This window comes from Microcaecilia unicolor, chromosome 13, assembly GCF_901765095.1.
Source record: "Microcaecilia unicolor chromosome 13, aMicUni1.1, whole genome shotgun sequence".
In the NCBI taxonomy this organism is placed as follows: domain Eukaryota; kingdom Metazoa; phylum Chordata; class Amphibia; order Gymnophiona; family Siphonopidae; genus Microcaecilia; species Microcaecilia unicolor.
In genome coordinates this window covers 63,941,592-63,965,796 of record NC_044043.1, presented here as the reverse complement: position 1 = coordinate 63,965,796, position 24,205 = coordinate 63,941,592, and the positions used below count along the sequence as shown (strand labels likewise).

Genomic DNA, 24,205 nt, shown 5'->3' with positions numbered 1-24,205 from the left:
GTTTGTATTCATGTGTGTAGGTATATCTGTGTTGGCTGTGTATAGGTATATCTGTGTTGGCTCTGTGTGTGTACATGTACATGTTTGTATCCATGTGTGTAGGTATATCTGTGTTGGCTCTGTTTATGTACATGTACATGTTTGTATTCATGTGTGTAGGTATATCTGTGTTGGCTGTGTATAGGTATATCTGTGTTGGCTCTGTGTGTGTACATGTACATGTTTGTATCCATGTGTGTAGGTATATCTGTGTTGGCTCTGTTTATGTACATGTACATGTTTGTATTCATGTGTGTAGGTATATCTGTGTTGGCTGTGTATAGGTATATCTGTGTTGGCTCTGTGTGTGTACATGTACATGTTTGTATCCATGTGTGTAGGTATATCTGTGTTGGCTCTGTTTATGTACATGTACATGTTTGTATTCATGTGTGTAGGTATATCTGTGTTGGCTGTGTATAGGTATATCTGTGTTGGCTCTGTGTGTGTACATGTACATGTTTGTATCCATGTGTGTAGGTATATCTGTGTTGGCTCTGTTTATGTACATGTACATGTTTGTATTCATGTGTGTAGGTATATCTATGTTGGCTGTGTATAGGTATATCTGTGTTGGCTCTGTGTGTGTACATGTACATGTTTGTATCCATGTGTGTAGGTATATCTGTGTTGGCTCTGTGTATGTACATGTACATGTTTGTATTCATGTGTGTAGGTATATCTGTGTTGGCTGTGTATAGGTATATCTGTGTTGGCTCTGTGTGTGTACATGTACATGTTTGTATCCATGTGTGTAGGTATATCTGTGTTGGCTATGTATAGGTATATCTGTGTTGGCTCTGTGTGTGTACATGTACTGTACATGTTTGTATCCATGTGTGTAGGTATATCTGTGTTGGCTCTGTTTATGTACATGTACATGTTTGTATTCATGTGTGTAGGTATATCTGTGTTGGCTGTGTATAGGTATATCTGTGTTGGCTCTGTGTGTGTACATGTACATGTTTGTATCCATGTGTGTAGGTATATCTGTGTTGGCTCTGTTTATGTACATGTACATGTTTGTATTCATGTGTGTAGGTATATCTGTGTTGGCTGTGTATAGGTATATCTGTGTTGGCTCTGTGTGTGTACATGTACATGTTTGTATCCATGTGTGTAGGTATATCTGTGTTGGCTCTGTTTATGTACATGTACATGTTTGTATTCATGTGTGTAGGTATATCTGTGTTGGCTGTGTATAGGTATATCTGTGTTGGCTCTGTGTGTGTACATGTACATGTTTGTATCCATGTGTGTAGGTATATCTGTGTTGGCTCTGTTTATGTACATGTACATGTTTGTATTCATGTGTGTAGGTATATCTGTGTTGGCTGTGTATAGGTATATCTGTGTTGGCTCTGTGTGTGTACATGTACATGTTTGTATCCATGTGTGTAGGTATATCTGTGTTGGCTCTGTTTATGTACATGTACATGTTTGTATTCATGTGTGTAGGTATATCTGTGTTGGCTGTGTATAGGTATATCTGTGTTGGCTCTGTGTGTGTACATGTACATGTTTGTATCCATGTGTGTAGGTATATCTGTGTTGGCTCTGTGTATGTACATGTACATGTTTGTATTCATGTGTGTAGGTATATCTGTGTTGGCTGTGTATAGGTATATCTGTGTTGGCTCTGTGTGTGTACATGTACATGTTTGTATCCATGTGTGTAGGTATATCTGTGTTGGCTCTGTTTATGTACATGTACATGTTTGTATTCATGTGTGTAGGTATATCTGTGTTGGCTGTGTATAGGTATATCTGTGTTGGCTCTGTGTGTGTACATGTACATGTTTGTATCCATGTGTGTAGGTATATCTGTGTTGGCTCTGTTTATGTACATGTACATGTTTGTATTCATGTGTGTAGGTATATCTGTGTTGGCTGTGTATAGGTATATCTGTGTTGGCTCTGTGTGTGTACATGTACATGTTTGTATCCATGTGTGTAGGTATATCTGTGTTGGCTCTGTTTATGTACATGTACATGTTTGTATTCATGTGTGTAGGTATATCTGTGTTGGCTGTGTATAGGTATATCTGTGTTGGCTCTGTGTGTGTACATGTACATGTTTGTATCCATGTGTGTAGGTATATCTGTGTTGGCTCTGTTTATGTACATGTACATGTTTGTATTCATGTGTGTAGGTATATCTGTGTTGGCTGTGTATAGGTATATCTGTGTTGGCTCTGTTTATGTACATGTTTGTATTCATGTGTGTAGGTATATCTGTGTTGGCTCTGTGTGTGTACATGTACATGTTTGTATCCATGTGTGTAGGTATATCTGTGTTGGCTCTGTGTGTGTGTGTGTGTGTGTACATGTACATGTTTGTATCCATGTGTGTAGGTATATCTGTGTTGGCTCTGTGTGTGTACATGTACATGTTTGTATCCATGTGTGTAGGTATATCTGTGTTGGCTCTGTGTGTGTACATGTACATGTTTGTATCCATGTGTGTAGGTATATCTGTGTTGGCTCTGTTTATGTACATGTTTGTATCCATGTGTGTAGGTATATCTGTGTTGGCTCTGTTTATGTACATGTACATGTTTGTATTCATGTGTGTAGGTATATCTGTGTTGGCTGTGTATAGGTATATCTGTGTTGGCTCTGTGTGTGTACATGTACATGTTTGTATCCATGTGTGTAGGTATATCTGTGTTGGCTCTGTTTATGTACATGTACATGTTTGTATTCATGTGTGTAGGTATATCTGTGTTGGCTGTGTATAGGTATATCTGTGTTGGCTCTGTGTGTGTACATGTACATGTTTGTATCCATGTGTGTAGGTATATCTGTGTTGGCTCTGTTTATGTACATGTACATGTTTGTATTCATGTGTGTAGGTATATCTGTGTTGGCTGTGTATAGGTATATCTGTGTTGGCTCTGTTTATGTACATGTTTGTATTCATGTGTGTAGGTATATCTGTGTTGGCTCTGTGTGTGTACATGTACATGTTTGTATCCATGTGTGTAGGTATATCTGTGTTGGCTCTGTGTGTGTGTGTGTGTGTGTACATGTACATGTTTGTATCCATGTGTGTAGGTATATCTGTGTTGGCTCTGTGTGTGTACATGTACATGTTTGTATCCATGTGTGTAGGTATATCTGTGTTGGCTCTGTGTGTGTACATGTACATGTTTGTATCCATGTGTGTAGGTATATCTGTGTTGGCTCTGTTTATGTACATGTTTGTATCCATGTGTGTAGGTATATCTGTGTTGGCTGTGTATAGGTATATCTGTGTTGGCTCTGTGTGTGTACATGTACATGTTTGTATCCATGTGTGTAGTTATATCTGTGTTGGCTCTGTTTATGTACATGTACATGTTTGTATTCATGTTTGTAGGTATATCTGTGTTGGCTGTGTATAGGTATATCTGTGTTGGCTCTGTGTGTGTACATGTACATGTTTGTATCCATGTGTGTAGGTATATCTGTGTTGGCTCTGTTTATGTACATGTTTGTATCCATGTGTGTAGGTATATCTGTGTTGGCTGTGTATAGGTATATCTGTGTTGGCTCTGTGTGTGTACATGTACATGTTTGTATCCATGTGTGTAGGTATATCTTTGTTGGCTCTGTTTATGTACATGTACATGTTTGTATTCATGTGTGTAGGTATATCTATGTTGGCTCTTTGTGTGTGTTGGCTCTGTGTGTGTACATGTACATGTTTGTATCCATGTGTGTAGGTATATCTGTGTTGGCTCTGTTTATGTACATGTTTGTATTCATGTGTGTAGGTATATCTGTGTTGGCTCTGTGTGTGTGTTGGCTCTGTGTGTGTACATGTACATGTTTGTATCCATGTGTGTAGGTATATCTGTGTTGGCTCTGTGTGTGTGTGTGTGTGTACATGTACATGTTTGTATCCATGTGTGTAGGTATATCTGTGTTGGCTCTGTGTGTGTACATGTACATGTTTGTATCCATGTGTGTAGGTATATCTGTGTTGGCTCTGTGTGTGTACATGTACATGTTTGTATCCATGTGTGTAGGTATATCTGTGTTGGCTCTGTGTGTGTACATGTACATGTTTGTATCCATGTGTGTAGGTATATCTGTGTTGGCTCTGTGTGTGTACATGTACATGTTTGTATTCATGTGTGTAGGTATATCTGTGTTGGCTCTGTGTGTGTGTTGGCTCTGTGTGTGTACATGTACATGTTTGTATCCATGTGTGTAGGTATATCTGTGTTGGCTCTGTGTGTGTGTGTGTGTGTGTGTACATGTACATGTTTGTATCCATGTGTGTAGGTATATCTGTGTTCGCTCTGTTTATGTACATGTTTGTATCCATGTGTGTAGGTATATCTGTGTTGGCTCTAGTGTGTGTACATGTACATGTTTGTATCCATGTGTGTAGGTATATCTGTGTTGGCTCTGTTTATGTACATGTTTGTATTAATGTGTGTAGGTATATCTGTGTTCGCTCTGTTTATGTACATGTTTGTATCCATGTGTGTAGGTATATCTGTGTTGGCTCTAGTGTGTGTACATGTACATGTTTGTATCCATGTGTGTAGGTATATCTGTGTTCGCTCTGTTTATGTACATGTTTGTATTCATGTGTGTAGGTATATCTGTGTTCGCTCTGTTTATGTACATGTTTGTATCCATGTGTGTAGGTATATCTGTGTTGGCTCTAGTGTGTGTACATGTACATGTTTGTATCCATGTGTGTAGGTATATCTGTGATGGCTCTGTTTATGTACATGTTTGTATTCATGTGTGTAGGTATATCTGTGTTGGCTCTGTGTGTGTGTTGGCTCTGTGTGTGTACATGTACATGTTTGTATCCATGTGTGTAGGTATATCTGTGTTGGCTCTGTGTGTGTGTGTGTGTACATGTACATGTTTGTATCCATGTGTGTAGGTATATCTGTGTTGGCTCTGTGTGTGTACATGTACATGTTTGTATCCATGTGTGTAGGTATATCTGTGTTGGCTCTGTGTGTGTGTTGGCTCTGTGTGTGTACATGTACATGTTTGTATCCATGTGTGTAGGTATATCTGTGTTGGCTCTGTGTGTGTGTGTGTGTGTGTGTGTGTGTGTGTGTGTGTGTACATGTACATGTTTGTATCCATGTGTGTAGGTATATCTGTGTTGGCTCTCTTTGTGTCTGTGACCAGGAGAGCAGAAGTTTGGAACAGCAGCATGAAAGCTGCAACTCCCTAACTGCTGTTACAGTGAATCATTGTTTGGGTGCTGCAGCTGCTGGAACTGCCTCTGCCATAGAAAGGCATATTTCATTTTATTCTGACACATTCATATCTATTAAAGCCTCCTTTGCTTCCTGATTCATGGGGAGAGAGAGATAGAAGAGGGTAAGGAGGCATGGGATGAGGGAGGTTTCAGTGTGGATTAGCAATATGAATATTTATGAAGCTTTAATTGACTCCTGCACATAAAAGATGTGCCCAAGGCCAACATGTCCTGGCTAATTATAGACAATTAATAAGCCAGATTGTATTAATTAGGTGTCACAACATAGAGTTCACAAGCATGGTTGAAAAGGAAAAGCTCTTTGAATCCTGCTCTCTATTCCATTAAAAATTGTCTACAAAGTGTTTGTTGTGGAAAACCTTTTGAAAAGATCACACAGCAATGAAAAGCTATTTATTCACAAAGAGGCCATTCTACCCATCTGGAAGCCAGAAAGGATGATGGGATGGGCAAGTTGGCCAAATATTGTTTACCCACACTCATTTATCATTCAGTCTGATGTTAAGCATCCTCCTCCCCCCCAACCCAAATACAAGACTATTTCCACTTTCCCCACTCCTTGTTCTGCAGCAGCCGTATGGTCTGTCTGTCCCATTGTTTCCCAGTTGAATAGCTGTGCTGATCGAAATGCCTACATTGTGTTCCAGCCTCCTCCTTCCAGCCTATTCAAGAATCATATGCCATATGCACAGGCACATCTCTTGGTCTGCGCATAGGTAATGACTGCCAATGCTGGCACCTATAGATCAGGCCCAGTCCAAGGGAAACTGATCCCCTAGGCTAACCTTAGCCATGGACCCCCCCCCCCCCACCTCCCAAAGGAAGATCAAAGCCCGATCTCCACCATCTCCGCTTCCCTACCTCCCCAAGTGTTCACCATTTCCTTTCTGCTTCCTTACACTTCACAGGTGTCCAGCATCTCTTCCCTAATCTCCCACAGGTGTCTAGCATCTCCCTTCCTCTACCCTATCTCCACCCTCCCCCCCCTTACACAGGTGTTTAGGATTTCACCTCTTCCCATATCCCGTGCAATAGGTGTCTAGAATTTCACCTTCTGTTCCTTACCTCTCCTCTCCGGGTATCCAACATCTCCACTTTCCTTCGGTTTGCCCCACCCCTAGGGGGCCAGCATCTTCCCCTTTCCTTCCTGATATCCTAACTCCATCCCTTGTCACTGCCATCAATCATACAGTTGCCACCCACCTCTGAAGCACAAAAGAATGAAGGTGGTAAATGTGAGGCCTCCGAGCACAAGTGCACAGTAAAGGCCACCATAGTCCACCTAGCGGCAAGGATAGCCCTGAGACAGACATTACTGTCATCAGGTGTATTATAAAGAGCAATGTTATACTATTTATGAAAGTGACTGAGGCTTCCTTCAAAAAGGCAGTAAATAAATCTTAATTAATAAATAAATAAATAAAACAAATAAATAAAAAATGTCAAAAATCATTAATAAGTAAATGAGGGATTTTAGTAGGCCCATGTCTGAGCTGCAGAACACATTATTTCTCTACTTAAAATATGCATGAGACTAAATGTTGTTCATTTGTGCAAAATCAACAATATCTTAAACTGGTTACACAAAGCTCACAAAGCATGTTCAAGGTGGGATGTCATTTTAAAGTATGGGCATGTAGCCAAAAATGCTTTCCCACACTTCAAATATGAAAAAGCATCTTTTAGTAGTAGTGCTGAAAACTATGCACAGAAGCATCACTAAATTCTGCATACAGCCTCCTGCTCATTATTGCATCAGCCCCTGAGAAAAATAAAAGGCAAACTGGTGAACCAGAGCACGAATGGGAAAACAGTCCTCATATGCCCTGCAGCCTAATGAACTATGACACCTTTCAAAGAACCAACATCTAAATGTTGTAGTCCATGGTGTTGAACAGTACTCTGCTCTAGCATCCCATTCGTCACTGCTGGGGGAAATTTATTTGCACAGAATTCCCCACCTGCACAGAACTCTGCATAGGTAGCAGGAGGAAATGGTATCAGAAATATAAGTACATAAGTAATGCCACACTGGGAAAAGACCAAGGGTCCATCGAGCCCAGCATCCTGTCCACGGCAGCGGCCAATCCAGGCCAAGGGCACCTATACACCTATTCTATACATGTTATTCCTGGAATTGTGGATTTTTCCCCAAGTCCATTTAGTAGTGGTTTATGGAGTTGTCCTTTAGGAAACCGTCTAACCCCTTTTTAAACTCTGCTAAGTTAACCGCCTTCACCACGTTCTCCGGCAACGAATTCCAGAGTTTAATTACGCGTTGGGAAGAAGAATTTTCTCCGATTTGTTTTAAATTTACTACACTGTAGTTTCATCGCATGCCCCCTAGTCCTAGTATTTTTGGAAAGCGTGAACAGACGCTTCACATCCACCTGTTCCACTCCACTCATTATTTTATATACCTCTATCATGTCTCCCCTCAGCCGTCTCTTCTCCAAGCTGAAAAGCCCTAGCCTCCTTAGTCTTTCTTCATAGGGAAGTCGTCCCATCCCCGCTATCATTTTAGTCGCCCTTCGCTGCACCTTTTCCAATTCTACTATATCTTTCTTGAGATGCAGCAACCAGAATTGAACATAATACTCAAGGTGCAGTCGCACCATGGAGCGATATAACGGCATTATAACATCCTCACACCTGTTTTCCATACCTTTCCTAATAATACCCAACATTCTATTCGCTTTCCTAGCCGCAGCAGCACACTGAGCAGAAGGTTTCAGTGTATTATCGATGACGACACCCAGATCCCTTTCTTGGTCCGTAACTCCTAACGTGGAACCTCGCATGACGTACCTATAATTCGGGTTCTTTTTCCCCACATACATGACCTTGCACTTGCTCACATTAAATGTCATCTGCCATTTAGCTGCCCAGTCTCCCAGTCTCGTAAGGTCCTTCTGTAATTTTTCACAATCCTCTCGCGAGTTAACGACTTTGAATAACTTTGTGTCATCAGCAAATTTAATTACCTCACTAGTTACTCCCATCTCTAAATCATTTATAAATATATCAAAAGGCAGCTGTCCTAGCACAGACCCCTGAGGAAACCCACTAACTGCCCTTCTCCATTGTGAATTCTGCCCATTTAACCCCACTCTCTGTTTCCTATCTTTCAACTAGTTTTTAATCCACAATAGGACATTTCCTCCTATCCCATGACCCTCCAATTTCCTCTGTAGCCTTTCATGAGGTACCTTGTCAAATGCCTTTTGAAAGTCCAGATACACAATGTCAACCGGCTCCCCTTTGTCCACGTTTGTTAACTCCTTCAAAGAATTGAAGTAAATTGGTCAGGCAAGATTTCCCCACACAAAAGCCGTGCTGACTTGGTCTCAGTAATCCATGTCCTTGGATGTGCTCTGTAATTTTGTTTTTGATAATAGCCTCTACCATTTTCCCCGGCACTGATGTGTTTAAGTGGCAGTAGTAATGCAAAAGAACTTTGGATCCAGTGATAATTTGTAGAAACCAAATGTAGGGTTCTTTTGTCGCTTGAACACTACCCAGGCATTGTTAGTCTTTTTAAAGACTTGATCCTGGTTTACTGTTTTTCTTTTGTACAACTCTACCGTTTATCTTTGGGTCACAACTACATACAGACTCCTGAGGCAGGCACAATTGCCGAAACACGGTGTCATGTCGAGTCTGCCTTATTAGAAGATAAAGTATATATGTTTCCATCTCATCTCTTTGGCTTTTTGGAAGGGTCTTGTTGATCATGCTACTCCCTCCCTTCAGAATTGTTTTGCTCATAATGGATCCTGGTTCTCCACCTCAGTGGTCAAATAATTCGCTTTCTCATAAAGTGTGAACATGGGCTCCTTAGATGACAAAGCTCACCTTCCTCTTTCTCCAAATAAGTAGCATTCCAGCCTTCCTCCTAGGGAAAGTCTTTCATTAAGTAGAAGTCCCTTATCTGTACCCTTCTCCTCCATTGCCAATCTAAACTCTGTTCCTTTTATCTTGCTGAACTGTATGCCTGGAAAAGACTTCCTGAGTTGGTACATCAAGCTCCGTCTCTGTCTGTAATCAAATCTAGGCTAAAAGCCCACATTATTGAGGCTGCTTTTAGCTCTTGACCCCTACTCACCTGTTCAATACCCTGCCTGTTTTAATCATTCCCACAATAACTCCCCAGTCCACATTTGTCCTGTTTGTCTGTCTTGAATAGACTGTAAGCTCTGTTGAACAGGAACTGTCTCATGTTTTATGTACAGCACTGCACATGTCTAGCAGCACTATAGAAATAATAAGTTGTAGTAGCAGATTTAAACCAGAAAAGTATAGCAGTGTGAAAGAGTGTCTTATTTACCTATACTTGAGGTATATAAGGTACCTTAAAAGAAAAGGCAGCAGAACCACAACAGGACAAGATCACACACACTGTCCATATGTGATACACTTCTACTGGTGCTATATCAAATAAAGTTCAATTATAACTATAAATGCTTCACTCTTTGCTGAAATACTGTCATGCTGCTCAGACTTTCTGGGATGCTGCACCTGTACCGGACCCTCCATTTATATTGGTGCCAGACAGAACAAACCACAAACTACAAAAAGGGTCAAGTAACAACGCTAAAAACTAAAAAACAAAACAAAACACTTCAATGAAAACTATAACCAGGTGTCCCCATAAGTATATTCAATTTACTTGCAAAATTAACACTTAAAATCACTTTACAGTAACTTTTTTGAACACATTTCTCCAAAGGGAAAAGCATCAGATGACAATGTAATGTTTATATTCTTGGTTATTAGGCCTCTCATGGGACATCCTATCACAATCTTCTAAGTTACATATCGGCTGTATCTGTCTGTATATGTAACTCACCTGAGCTCGTCTTTGTTAAAGGTAAGTAATTCTAAAATCCAAATTCAAATACTAATAGAAATATAGAGAAGCATAGAAATACAGAGAAATAAATGCAGATAAAAATCATATGGCCTATCCAGGCTGCCCGTCCATGCCATCTACTCTCCCTTAGAGATCCTAAGATACTGTTTCGTATCCACCACCTCCACTGGTAGGCTGTTCCACAAATTCACCACCCTTTCCATGAAGAAGTATTTTCTCAGGTTACTTCTGAGTCTATCCCCTTTCACCTTCATCCTATGCCCCCTCATTTGAAAGCTTTCTTTGGAGCAGGGTGGCCTAATGGCTAGTGTAGCAGGTTGCAGACCTGGAGAACTGGGTTCAGTTCCCACTGCTGCTTGATGGTTGGCAGTGGGTTGAGATCCTGAGGGACTAGGTTCAATTCCCCCTGCAACTCCATGTGACCCTGAGCAAGTCACTTAACCCTCTGTTGCCCCAGGTACAACAGTGGTATAATGTACTACTTAGACTATGAGCCCATTAGGGACAGACCTAGTACCTGTAAAATAAAACTGTAAACCACTTAGATCTAAGTAGTATATAAATAATGAATGAAAGAGACCCATCTCCTGTACATTTATACCTGCTGTCAAACTGGTGTAAATGTACACAGGTAGCTACAGATTTCTGCTAGTATTTTATAAAGATACATAGGCACCAATGTGTCTGTGTTACAGTTCTATTAATTAAGGTTATATTAAAAAAAAACAGGCTGCAAATAGGTGCCTTCTTGTTCGCTCAGTTCAGGTGACCAAAGGTAAAATTACCCCCAATAGGAATCTTTGAGACCTGGTGGAGGCTTACCAATTGGATACTGTGATACCAGGATACAAATTATATCAAAATGATAGAGTGGGTCCAATTGGCGAAAGGGTGGTGCTACATATTAAGGATGGCATACAGTCAAACAGGATAAAAGTCCTGCAGGAACTATGGATAGAAATTCTATGTGTGATAGGGAAGAATACAGTTGTAGGGTATACTACCATCTAACTGGGCTGGACAAAGAGGCATACAGTGAAATGCTAACAGAAATTAGGAAAGCTAACAAATTTGGTAACACAATAATAATGGAAGATTCCAATTATCCCAATATTAATTGGGTAAACATCTCATCAGGATATGCAAAAGGAGGTGAAGTTTCTAGATGTCCTAAATAACTGCTTCATGGAGCAGCTGATTCTGGAATTGATTAGATGAGGAACTACATTAGATTTTTTTTGTTACATTTGTACCCTGCGCTTTCCCACTCATGGCAGGCTCAATGCGGCTTACATTGGGCAATGGAGGGTTAAGTGACTTGCCCAGAGTCACAAGGAGCTGCCTGTGCCTGAAGTGGGAATCGAACTCAGTTCCTCAGTTCCCCAGGACCAAAGTCCCCCATTCTAACCACTACTAGTCCCTATTGGAATGCATGACCTGGAACAAAACATAACCATGGTGGGGTCACTAGCCATAGTGATCATAGATCTGGTTGGTAGATCATAGACCAGAAACAGATCCAGATCATCTCGTACATACCTAAACCTCCATTACCCAACTTGCAAAGGGCTCAAATACAAAACAACCTATGCATCAAGTTTCTCCTACATAAGCGCACATACATAAATGCACTCCCAAAAGCTGTGAAAACAATTCACGACCACTTAAACTTCAGAAAATCGCTAAAAACCAACCTCTTCAAAAGGGCCTACCCTACTGATCCAACTTAAATCCACATCTGGCCACACAACTATACCAAAGAACAAACTGGACTATAAACAACCCCCCTCCATTCGACCCTACTGGAGCCAGGAAAACACCTACCTTATTCGAACACAACATAACCTTGTATCTGCTCTCTACCGGATTGGCAAATGCCTTTATGGTACTGTGTAAGCCACATTGACCCTGCAAATAATTGGGAAAATGTGGGGTACAAATGCAATAAATAAATAAATAAATAAATATTGCAATTAAACTTTTCATAATCACCCGAAAGAGTACAATAAATAGAACTAAAGGGAAATCAGAAAAACAATAAAAAGACTGTGTCACGGTCTCAGGCTCTCGGACACTGGAACAATGTGAGCCCTTGGGCTACTGCCGAGGAGCAGCAGTAGCAGACAAAATTCCCCAACCAGGACTGGACAAACGAGCAAGGATGGAGCTGGAATCTGGAACGGACTTGGCTTGACTGGACCCAAATACTGGAACAGACTAGACAGGAATAACAGGACTGGAGCAACCGGACTTTACCTGCGCTGACCACTGTTCCCCAGAGGTTGAGCCCCTAGGTGCAGGCGGCCTGCAGGACTTACAGGACGTAGCTGGTAGACAAGAAATGCTGACTGGAACAACAGGATTCTCACACTGGACATTGGATACTAAACAAGCTTGACTAAAACAGGATTCAGGATTCAGGACTCAGGATTCTCACACAGGATATAAGATATGGAAACAAGCTTGACTGAAGTGGGACTGAAGGATACTCAGGAAGGATGGGGACTGAAGCTAGGGACAATCAGGGTCAGAACCAAAGCTGAAGGCTTGCAAGACAAAGACAAATAGAAAGGGAACTGAAGCTAGGGACAAGCAGGGTCAGAACCAAAGCTGAACGCTTACAAGACAAAGACAAATAGGAAGGGAACTGAAGCTAGGGACAAGCAGGCAGGATACAAAGCAACAAACACAGACAAACAATAAAGCAATGGCAGAAGGCTGACAAGCAGCCACAAAAGGATAAAAGCAGAAGAGCTAAAGAGCTAAACTGCATACAGACCAAACAAGAACAAGGCAAGACAAACAGGCAAGAAACAAAGCAAGGCAGAAGTGCTACTAACAGCACACAAACCAACCTCGGGACCCTTGGCGTTGCAAAGGCCCAGCTGAAAGGGCCAGGTGCATAATAAAGGCAATTACAAGTGAGGTCACAGGTAAGGGTGCTGCTTAGTTCTAAACAACCCAAGCAAGTTTGGCAAGCAGGAAGATCCAAACCGGACTGAAATGACTTCTGAAACATGCTTGGGAAACAGCAAGAAAACAGTCTATAGCTGCCACCGGTTCTGGCCACCAGAGGGCGAGGTTAGCGCAGACATGGAAAACAGTGACAATCGTAACAGACTGATTGCCAGGGTCAAATGTTTGTACAAAGTGAGGATAAATACCATTTTGGAAGCCCAGATAAAATATATTCCTTGGATTAAAAAAGGTAAATCGGTCAAAAGAAGATCAAATGACTGTCTGTATGGTTTAATGATGAAGTGAAAGAGGCAGTTAAAGCCAAAACCACATTTAAAAAAAATGGAAATCAGACCCAAATGAGGAAATTAGGGATGAACATAAGCACTGGTAAGTTAGATATAAAACAGAAATAAGACAGAATGAGAGAGAATTTCAAAGGAAACTTGCCATACAGGCAAAAGCTAATAATAAAACCATTTTCAAGGGCATTTAAATTAAAAAGCCCATGCAGGAGTCAGTTGGACTGCTAGATGACTAGGGGTTGAAAGTACAGCTTAAGGAAGACTACCACTGCCAGAGACAGGATACTGGACTTGTTGAACCCTGACATGACACATGTTCTTATGCTATGCAACAGGTTTGCACTGCTCCTTCTGCACATCTGCCAGTTCAATTTTACCAGCAATGCATTCCTGGAACTTTTGCCACCTGTCTTTTGAGCCTCCCACATTAAGTGGAAGTTTCCTGCTGTTAAGCAAGAGAGAGGCAGGTGGCTTCCCAACACAGCAGGAGATTCCTTCCCACTGCAGGGGATTTGACAAACCTCGGTGTACACAGGAAGAGGGGATACGTTTTGACTTATGGACACTGGTTTGATTGCTGATGTTAATTGTAGGATGGAACAGAAGTCTGAAAGGAGGGAGCAGCAGATGCCTGTGTATGGAGTGGGAGGGGGCTTGAGGGGAATTGCTCTGTTTCTTGCAACCCCATCCACTGAATTTTGTGACCCCATTTGGGGTTGTGGCCCATTGTGTCGGAGCTTCTGCTCTAGTCCTCTGGTAGATTTGTTGCACTTCTCAGAGATGTCTTTGAAGAGCTGCTCATAGACCAAACCTGATGAAATAGCCAGTTTAGCAATGAGCCCATTACACCTCCTAGTTAGTACATGTGGAGTCTTGCAGTTATGTTGCTGGGGCAAAACCAGGCTAGAGAGGAATGGGAAGAAAAAGAAAGAGAAGAAAGTCAAAGAAGAAAGTGTCAAAGAAAAAGTTGGCAGGGATAGAAAAGAAAAAGTGTGAGAAGACTAGAGGCAAACGGTGAGAGCTTACACAGAACCAATGCAAAATCCTGCATTTAGTAACCCAGGATCCTCAGTTTCACAGAATGTAAATCAGGCTGTGGCCGAGGTCTGAAATGGAATCCAGTGGCAGTGAGTATCTTCTGAAGCATGAAATGAGTGCTAACTGGCAGACCTGATTGTTTCATGCCTCGTGCTGTGCTTTTCAGGCTCCACTGATGTCCCCTTCTATTGAATTTAGTTCATGTGTCACTGGCTAAGAGCATCAATCAAATGCAAAAATAGCAAGCACTGTGAATCTCAGCCTGTTGGAATACCAGGAAACGGTGCTTAGGACACTTATTTCCTGTCAAGTTCTGATTGCAGAAAATGTCTATGCAGAAATGCACAATAAGGTGGCATGTCTCATTCATTGGAAACTTTGTAAATATTACAGTATTGATGTATCAGAAAAGCCCTGGGTTGGTGACTCTAACAGAATTGTGGAGAATGAAGAGGTTATGATCATTTGGGACATCCTCACCCTGACTGATAAAAAGTTGGACGCAAGGAAACTGGAAATAGTGATGAAAGAGAAAAACACTAGAAATGCATTTAGCATAGAGGCGTCAGTCCCAAGCAATTACTCTGTCAATTGTATGCAGAGACAGAAAATACTTAAGTACCTAGAAATGCAGTCTGAGAAAAAAAAATGTAGCAGGATACAGAAATATTTCCAATTATTTTGGGTGCCACAGGCCTGATTAAAAAGAATTTTCAAGAACACTTGAATACGAATACGTTGCCTATACATGTTACATCTTATGAATTCCAGAGGGAAGCTGTCTTCGACACAATGTAAGTTCTATGGTGAGCATTAGCAGTAAATTTGAGAGCCTGCGATTATATTCCACATACCCTGACTTACGAGTCATTTTACGTGCAAAACTAACCCATTTGGAGCCATTGCCCCCAGCAGAAACTCTATGGCTTTAAACCACTTCCTAATATGCTCTAAGCTTGAACTGTCCAACTTTCAGTGGCACTGACAAAGGACTTGAGCATTCGTGCTTTATGTGACATGCTTAATATCACATTGTAAGAAGAGCTGTCTCGTAATTGTAGTAAAATACTAGATGTTGACAGAAAGAAGATACATTTATAAACCTTTTTCATAGTAACATAGTAAATGATGGCAGATAAAGACCTGTACGGTCCATCCAGTCTACCCAACAAGATAAACTCATTTTACATGGTATGTGATACTTTATATGTATACCCGAATTTGATTTGTCCTTGCCTTTCTCAGGGCACAGACCATAGAAGTCTGCCCAACACTGTTCTGGTACTAAAAGTTCTGAAGATTCTGGAATCCTAAAGAGTTACAAGATTTTGAGCGAGACTGAAGATCACAGATAGTAAGAGCACCAAAATAGTTTTATTGGGACCCTACATGGTCCGTGTTTCGGCCAAAAAGGCCTTCCTCAGGGGTCTTCAAATTGATGTATACAGATGTTCCTCCAAAAATTACACGGGACAGAAAGAATAAGCGCAAAAACGCTGGTGCTATCTGAAACGGAGCATAGACACAGGCATTAGTGTCTATGCTCCATTTCAGATAGCACCAGCGTTTTTGCGCTTATTCTTTCTGTCCCATGTAATTTTTGGAGGAACATCTGTATATGTCAATTTGAAGACCCCTGAGGAAGACCTTTTTGGCCGAAACATGGACCGTGTAGGGTCCCAATAAAACTATTTTGGTGCTCTTACTATCTGTGGTCTTCAGTCTCGCTCAAAATCCATAGCATACAACTGCAAGGGGGGCATGGACCGGGGTGGGGCATGGTCAGAGCTGACCCCAGGACTTTGGCATATGTTACAGAAATACTAGCAATCACATGCCTAACTGCCTTCAGCCGCTGAGCCAATGTAAGTCCTCATGCCTAACTGCGGACTTATGTTAGCATTTTATAATGGCAATTGCACATGGAATCACTGTTATTGAATTTGTGTTTAGCGCCCTGCATCCCAGTGACTAACTTTAGGCAGCCTACTGAGAATTACCTCCTAATTGACCTATCCAGTGTGCCAGCTTTAAAGCTTGACCCAACAATGATAAATTAGTCACCTTACTTTCTAACGCCTCTTTCTCTCTTACCTATCTATATGTTAACCATCTCTCTGACCTCTTGTGCAAATTACTTTAGTCACCTTATTCTCTTACTCTCCTACTATTTATGCTCCATCTTTGCTTATACCCTACACTGTCAATTAAAATGTTCTATTACGTATTGTGTTGACATTGTAAGTAGTATACTTTGCCAGTATACTATGAGGCTCATTTTCAAAGCACTTAGCCTCCCAAAGTTCCATAGAAACCTATGGAACTTAGCCTCCCAAAGTGCTTTGAAAATATGCCTCCATGCCATGTTTTGTATGTGATGAAGCTACAAAGTAGTAAATTTAAAATGAATCAGAGAAAATTTGTCTTCACCCAATGTGTAATTAAATGCTGGAACTTGTTGCCAGAGAATGTGGTAAAGGCAGTTAGCTTAGTGGGGTTTAAAAAAAGGTTTGGACTGCTTCCTAAAGGAAAAGTCCATAGACCATTCTTAAAATGACTTGGGGAAAATCCACTGCTTATTTCTGGGATAAGCAGCATAAAATATATTGAACTTTTTGGGGACATTGTCAGGTATTTGTGACCTGGATTGGCCACTGTTGGAAACAGGATGCTGGGCTTGATGGACCTTTGGTCTGTCCCAGTGTGGTAATACTTATGTACTGCTGTAATTGTCTATTGCTCACGTTTGATTTATTCTGACTGTAACTGCCTTGAGTGAAGTCCTTCAAAAACGTGGTAAGTATATATATATATATATAATGTACATTATAAAGCACCCATTAACATATTCTCCAATATATCAAATCTTTATTAAATACTTATATAAACAATTTTAATACACTCTATCATCCAAACACATTCTCACTCTTCCATTCATACCAAATACATAAAATCACTCTTCATCCGCCTTACAAAAATTGTATAGCATGTAATAATACCCCAATACAACATTATCTACCATATATAGCATATACCCATCCAGCACTTTTCTTAATTTTCCTAATATTCCACATGCAATGTATTGCCTTCTGCTCCTTATATCCATATATCAGTCTGTCCTGTCTAACACTGTATCCAATCTTCAGCCACTCGACGGGCATAAACTGTCTCTAATGCAGCACTCACAGAGCTGGCTAAAGAGCCTTCACAAAGCAAGCAGGGAACAGTTAACTTTCCAGATGCACTGTATAACCTTCTGCTTCTTATGTATCGATCTGTCCCGTCAGCCTATCAACGGGCATAGGCAATCTCTAATACAGAAATCACAGAGCTGGCTAAAATGCCGCAAACAGGAAATAGTCTCTGAAGTGGATCTAAGCTTTATAGTACTCCAACCTGTATAGCAAACACCTCTAGTGACGATTCAACTTCAATCAGCTGATCAACTATGTCTTGGAAACACCCGACATGATCATGTTTCGCTAACAGAAGCGTCTTCAAGGGTCTTTCATTCTGCATGGAGACACGGTGTATAATTATCTAAAACCATCTACATAATAAACAAAATTTAACCAAAATAGTCATGAAAACTACTTACCAGCTACTAACAGACACTCCCACCAGCCAGCAGCTGGTGGGACCGTCAACAAGGACACCCACACATGCGCACTAGCTGGTCAGCAATCTCAATGGTTTAAATCCTCTCCTTTCCATTGCATGCAAATAGATCTCATACATCTTCATTATGGAAATCCTGAAACCCAGGCTGAGTTGTGGCCATCGAGGACTGGGTTTGAGGACCCTTGCTTTACAGAATTATGCTTAGGATGCCCTTGTGCATAAGTGCTAGACTTTCCTGCATTAATATGTGGAAGGGGTGAATAAATGCAGGCGTGTATTTATAGAACTGCCTTTTAGGTCCACTGCAGAACAGATTTCTTTGACTTTCTTCTTTGTATGTGAGAAATGTTTATTGCATTATTATTGCCATTTACCAATATTCTGTGCACTTGTGATAGAGTGCTGTGGAATGATACACAGTCAGACCACATACCTGTAAATTAATCCCAAAATAGATTCCTAATTACATATTGGCAGCAATGACTTTCTGAAGAAGTGGTGCCAGAGTTCTTTTGCAGAAAATCTCACTTTATTTCTCTGTTGAAATATATTTTGCCACCAGCTTTTTCAGCACTTTCAGCTACTGTTTATTGCATCCCAGGACTTTCAGTTCCAGCTATGCCATAGTTTCATTCTATTCAACCACAGTACAAATATATTTAAAGGAAGATTTTGCAAAGAATATACAAATTGGAATTCAGATGGCTAGGTCGTCACACGTGTATGTTGGTAATTTCAGAACACGGAGGTGTAAGCGCCAATACATGGATATGTATGTGCGCCATTTTAGTAGAAACCTACATGTTTATCTGGATCCAATTTAGTACAGAGCCCGCAATCATTTGGCACAATTGCAATGGGGGAAAGAGGGCTATAGTTTTGTCCCAGTTGGACTACTGTAATGCGCTGTACATTGGTTTAAATTCAAAACTTACTAGTAGATTACAGCTCTTACAGAATACTGCAGCCAAATTGATTTATGAATGTTCTGGTTTTGATCATGTGACACCTTTGTTCAAAAGCTTGCGTTGGCTGCCATTGCACGCATGAATTGAATTTAAAACTGCTTGCACAGTATTTAAAATTTTGCAGGGAAATTGTTCTTCCCTTTTTACCCAAATAATAGCTTAATCAATTTTCCAGAAGAATCCCATTTTAATTTTACCTTATTATTGAGTTTTCCCATTTGTTAAAAAGGTTTGTTTTAAAAGAAGTTTTTGATAGCTCCTTAATCTTTCAAGCTAGTAAATTACCTGAACAAATACATACCCTTCCAGGTATGTACAGTTCCATAAAGAATTGAAAACCTTTCTCTTTAGTAAATATTTAGATAAATAATATAGTTGAACTTCTTTGATCTCTGACTTTCTAATGTATTATAACCCACATAGATTCTTTATTGATGGAAGTGGGATATAAATCTCGAGAATAGAATTCTGCCTATAGAATGCTGCCCAAAAAGAGCACTTTGCCAAAATCTAGACGTGCTCAGGAACTGGTGTACATTTCAATGTCCACATAGACATACAGCCTCTTCTGAAATGGGGAATACACACATATATTTTGGCCCCACCCTAACCATGCCCAGGCCATGCCCTCTAGCTATTTGCATGTAAAAATCCCGGTTTTATAAAATCAGATATTTAACATTTATTTGGATGCATATGCAAATGCCAGTATTTACATTGCAAATCATGACTAGGACTTCTAAAATAACTACTTTGATATGGGAGAGCCTGTTTGATTTGAAAGTAAATTGCAGGAAACCGATGAAACATCTGAGCTGTGAAGCACTCCAGCAAACCAATATGATTCTCTAAAGAAGTGATTGAAAAATTAAAGACAAAGATGTTTAGCATTCAGAGAGTACAAAGAATCTCAAAAATAACCCAGAGAAGAGTACATAGTAAAGCTGAAAAAAAGATGAGGGGGTAACCTGCAAGGAGCAGCATTTGCAACTCTAAAACCACAGAGCAGCAGTAAATCTTTTGATCTCCAATAAAGCACTAGGGATAATCTGTACAGCATGACAAGCACAACCCTAGAACCACGATCCATGGCAGTTACAGCTTTAAAATTCAACTGATAAATCAGAGGGCATCTGCTTTTCCTCTCCACTTTTAGTATGCCCCTCTCTCCTTCTATTATTGGCATGCCCATCCTCTGCCAAAGTTCTTGGAGTCACTCAATATATCTGTCCTTTAAAACTCACTTCTCGGACGTAACCAATAAATCCTTTTGTTCCAAACTGCTCTCCTGACCCTCATTCATGCCTTGCCTATTGTAATGCATTTGTCATTGGTCTTCTCCATCCCTCTATAAAATGCATTCTGCTTATACAAAACACAGCCATCAAACTTGTGTATAATGTCAAAAAGTGGGATCATGTCACACTATATCTATATGAACAACATTGGCTACCTGTAATATTAAGAATTCATTTCAAGGTTCTTCGTTTAGCTCACTGAACCTTCTATACTGGATTGGTCTGCTGTTTCAACTGAGCTCTTAGTTCCGTGAAGGGGCATAATCGAACAGAAACGTCTATCTCCATGGGCGTTTATCTCTGAGAACGGGTCCGTGAAGGGGCGGACCAAAACGTATTTTCGAAAAACATGGACGTTTATCTTTTTTTGAGCTGGGCGTATTTGTTTTTCAGCGATAATGGAAACCGAAAGCGCCCAGCTCAAAAACGAATAACTCCAAGACATTTATTCATGGGAGGGGCCAGGATTCGCAGTGCACTGGTCCCCCTCACATGCCAGGACACCAACCGGGCACCCTAGGGGGCACTTCTACAAAAACAAAAAACAAGGTAAAACAGCTCCCAGGTGCATAGCACCCTTCCCTTGGGTGTTGAGCCCCCCAAATCCCCCTCAAAACCCACTGCCCACAAGTCTACACCATTACTATAGCCCTAAGGGGTGAAGGGGGGCACCTACATGTGGGTACAGTGGGTTTGGAGGGCGGTTTGGAGGGCTCCCATTTACCAGCACAAGTGTAACAGGTGGGGGGGGATGGGCCTGGGTCCACCTGCCTGAAGTCCACTGCACCCCCTAATAACTGCTCCAGTGACCTGCATACTGCTGCCAGGGAGGTGGGTATGACATTTGAGGGTGAAAATAAAAAGTTGTGAAACGGCATGTTTTGTGGTGGGAGGGGGTTTGTGACCACTGGGGGAGTCAGGGGAGGTGATCCCCAATTCCCTCCAGTGGTCATCTGGTCATTTAGGGCACTTTTTGGGGCCTTATTCATGGAAAATCAGGGTCCAGGAAAAGTGCCCTAAATTCTCGCTAAAAACACATATTGTTTTTCCATTATCGGCGAAAGGCGCCCATCTCTGATCGGCCGATAACCACGCCCCAGTTCCGCCTTCACCACGCCTTCGACACGCCCCCATCAACTTTATCCGCATCCACGACGGAGTGCAGTTGAAAACGTCCAAATTCGGCTTTCGATTATACCGCTTTATTTGTTTTTGTGAGATAAACGTCTATCTCCCGATTTGGGTCACAATATAGGCGTTTTTCTATTTCGATTATAAGCAGGATAGTCTTCTTTATATCCTGTTCTCCTCTATTCTGGTCTGGTTATTATCTGAGCTCTCATTTCGAGTTATCATGTACATGCTCTCACAATCATCTCAGCCTACCTCCTCCATTACGTATCAGGCTTGGGTATACATTTTTATTTATTTATTTGTTACATTTGTAGCCCACACCTTTTCCTACTTATTAGTAGGCTCAAAGTGGCTTACATAGTTCCGAAGAGGTGGTTACAGACTCCGGTGTGAACAAATACTGTATAGGGGTACTATTACATTGACATGATTGAGGTTGAAAGGGGGTCAACTCGGGAATAATGTCAGGAAGTATTTTTTCACTGAGAGGGTGGTAGATACCTGCAGGAGTTGGTGGAGATGAAAATGGTAATGGAATTCAAAAATGCATGGGATAAACACAAAGAAATCCTGTTTAGAAGGAATGGATCCAAAGAAACTTAGTGGAGATTAAGTGACAACACCGGTAATTGAGAAGCAAAGCCAGAGCTGGCAGATTTCGTCGGTCTGTGCCCTGATCGCGGCTGACCAGGTTTGGATGGGTTGGAGTGGAGCTTTTCAGGAGCTTCAATAACAACTTCAGAAATTTTAGAACAAGGACAGTGCCAGGCAGACTTCTACGATCTATGCCCTGAAAATAGCAAGGATAATTCAAGATCTGACATTCATATGAAGTATCACATCATACCTTATGCTGTGAGTTTTTTCTTGTTGGGCAGACTAGATGGTCATCTACTATGTTACTATGCCAGTCTATCTTTTCCTATGTCATCCTTGCCCTCTGGAACTTGTTGTCCTTGGACTTCCAAACCAAGAGCAACTCAATGCAACTCACCTTGAGTTATCACTGAAAAAGGTGTTAGCTAAATCCAAGTAAATATAAAATAACTATGCCAGATTTTTATAAAATTCTAAAGACCTAGCTTTTTAATTGACCTTTAATTCCCCTCAGATGACCCTTCCTGCTGCTGCAAATGAACCTACCTCTCCATATGAATGCTGCCATTTTCATGAACTAACCCCCTTTCCTATTCTGGCTATCCTTCTTCTCTCTCTGATACTAACATCCCAAACTTATTGTAAACCACTATATTACTTCTGAATGGCAGTATATCAAATGCTACTAAATACAAAATTAAATAAAAAGAGCGGTGCTACTGTGGAAGGTTATGTGATGCCCCCTTGGAAGCATCCCTGGGTCCGGGGCTGACCTGGCTGGAGTCTCCCTTGAGCAGGCTCTGTCGGGCCCTGGAATGATTGCCACCTGGTGCATCCACCTAGAGACTGGATGGGTCCTTTTGATCTTTATCTGCTTTCATTTACTATGCTGCTATGTAAAACTCCATTAATCATGTGTTAAATGAGTTTCTTATGTTCATATAATTTTATACAAACATTTCAAGAAGAAACTTGAACCAAATAAATGAAGCATACAAGATCACAAAAATGAATAAAAGAAACCAGGCTGAAACAACCTCCGCTTTTCACAAAACAAAGAAATGCCACATCTGTGCCTTCCGGCTAGAGCCCTCAGCTTCAACAGGGGAATGATAGAGGAGCTGTTATAAATGTCTTTTAAGCAAACCATGAAAGAAAAATAAGACATTAAACACAATTTGCAATGAGCAGCTGGATTCTGAACATGTTTTGTTTCTCTTAGCTTTTGTGAGAAACTATTTGTGCTCGTACAGCTCAGGGTATTGTGCAGCGACTGGTTTGTTGTATAAGTTTTTGCACGTCTGCAAATGTACCTTTTGTCTTTTCCATTACTACTAGAGTGAAGTAGAGTTCATGTTTACCATGATGTATCTTTAATCTGCAAGAATGAAACAGGGCCATCTCCTTACAGTCACATCTTGAAACAGGCACCACTCGCTTTTATTCAGCTGTTGAAGAATTGACCAGCCTCTTTTCAAGTAAAGGTGGAAGCAGGGGAATAAGTACATATCATATCCTCACTGTAGTGCGTTCAAGCTCTCCTTGATATATGGCCTTTCTATATATATTATATGCAGGTATTTTCTCTGTCCCTAGTAACATAGTAACATTGTAGATGACGGCAGAAAAAGACCTGCACGGTCCATCCAGTCTGCCCAACAAGATAACTCATATTTGCTGCTTTTTGTGTATACCCTACTTTGATTTGTACCTGTGCTCTTCAGGGCACAGACCGTATAAGTCTGCCCAGCACTATCCTCACCTCCCAACCACCAGCCCTGCCTCCCAACCACCGGCTCTGGCACAGACCGTACAAGTCTGTCCAGCACTATCCCCGCCTCCCAACCACCAGTCCCGCTTCCCACCACTGGCTCTGGCACAGACCGTATAAGTCTTCCCAGCACTATCCCCGCCTCCCAACCACCAGCCCCGCCTCCCGATCTTGACTAAGCTCCTGAGGATCCATTCCTTCGGTTCACAATCTCAAGGTTCAGCAATTTACCCAGGATCACAAGGAGCTAAAGTGGAACTCAGACCCAGTTGGGGTGCAGTGTATTTCTGATCACGGTTCAGATAAGTTTTGGATTTATTCCTACAAACATTTTTATTAAATAATGCTAAAACAAATATAT

The 24,205-nt window shown here is 41.1% G+C and overlaps 1 long non-coding RNA gene across 1 annotated transcript in view; it reads right to left on the bottom strand.

Moving 5' to 3' along the window:
• The window catches only part of LOC115456703, a 58,262-nt gene extending 40,147 nt beyond the window's left edge, over positions 1 to 18,115 (bottom strand). The window contains exon 1 of the long non-coding RNA XR_003939910.1: positions 18,054 to 18,115. This is a non-coding gene — a long non-coding RNA (uncharacterized LOC115456703). The remainder of the gene's footprint in view (positions 1 to 18,053) is intronic.
• Between the last annotated feature and the right edge of the window lie 6,090 nt (positions 18,116 to 24,205).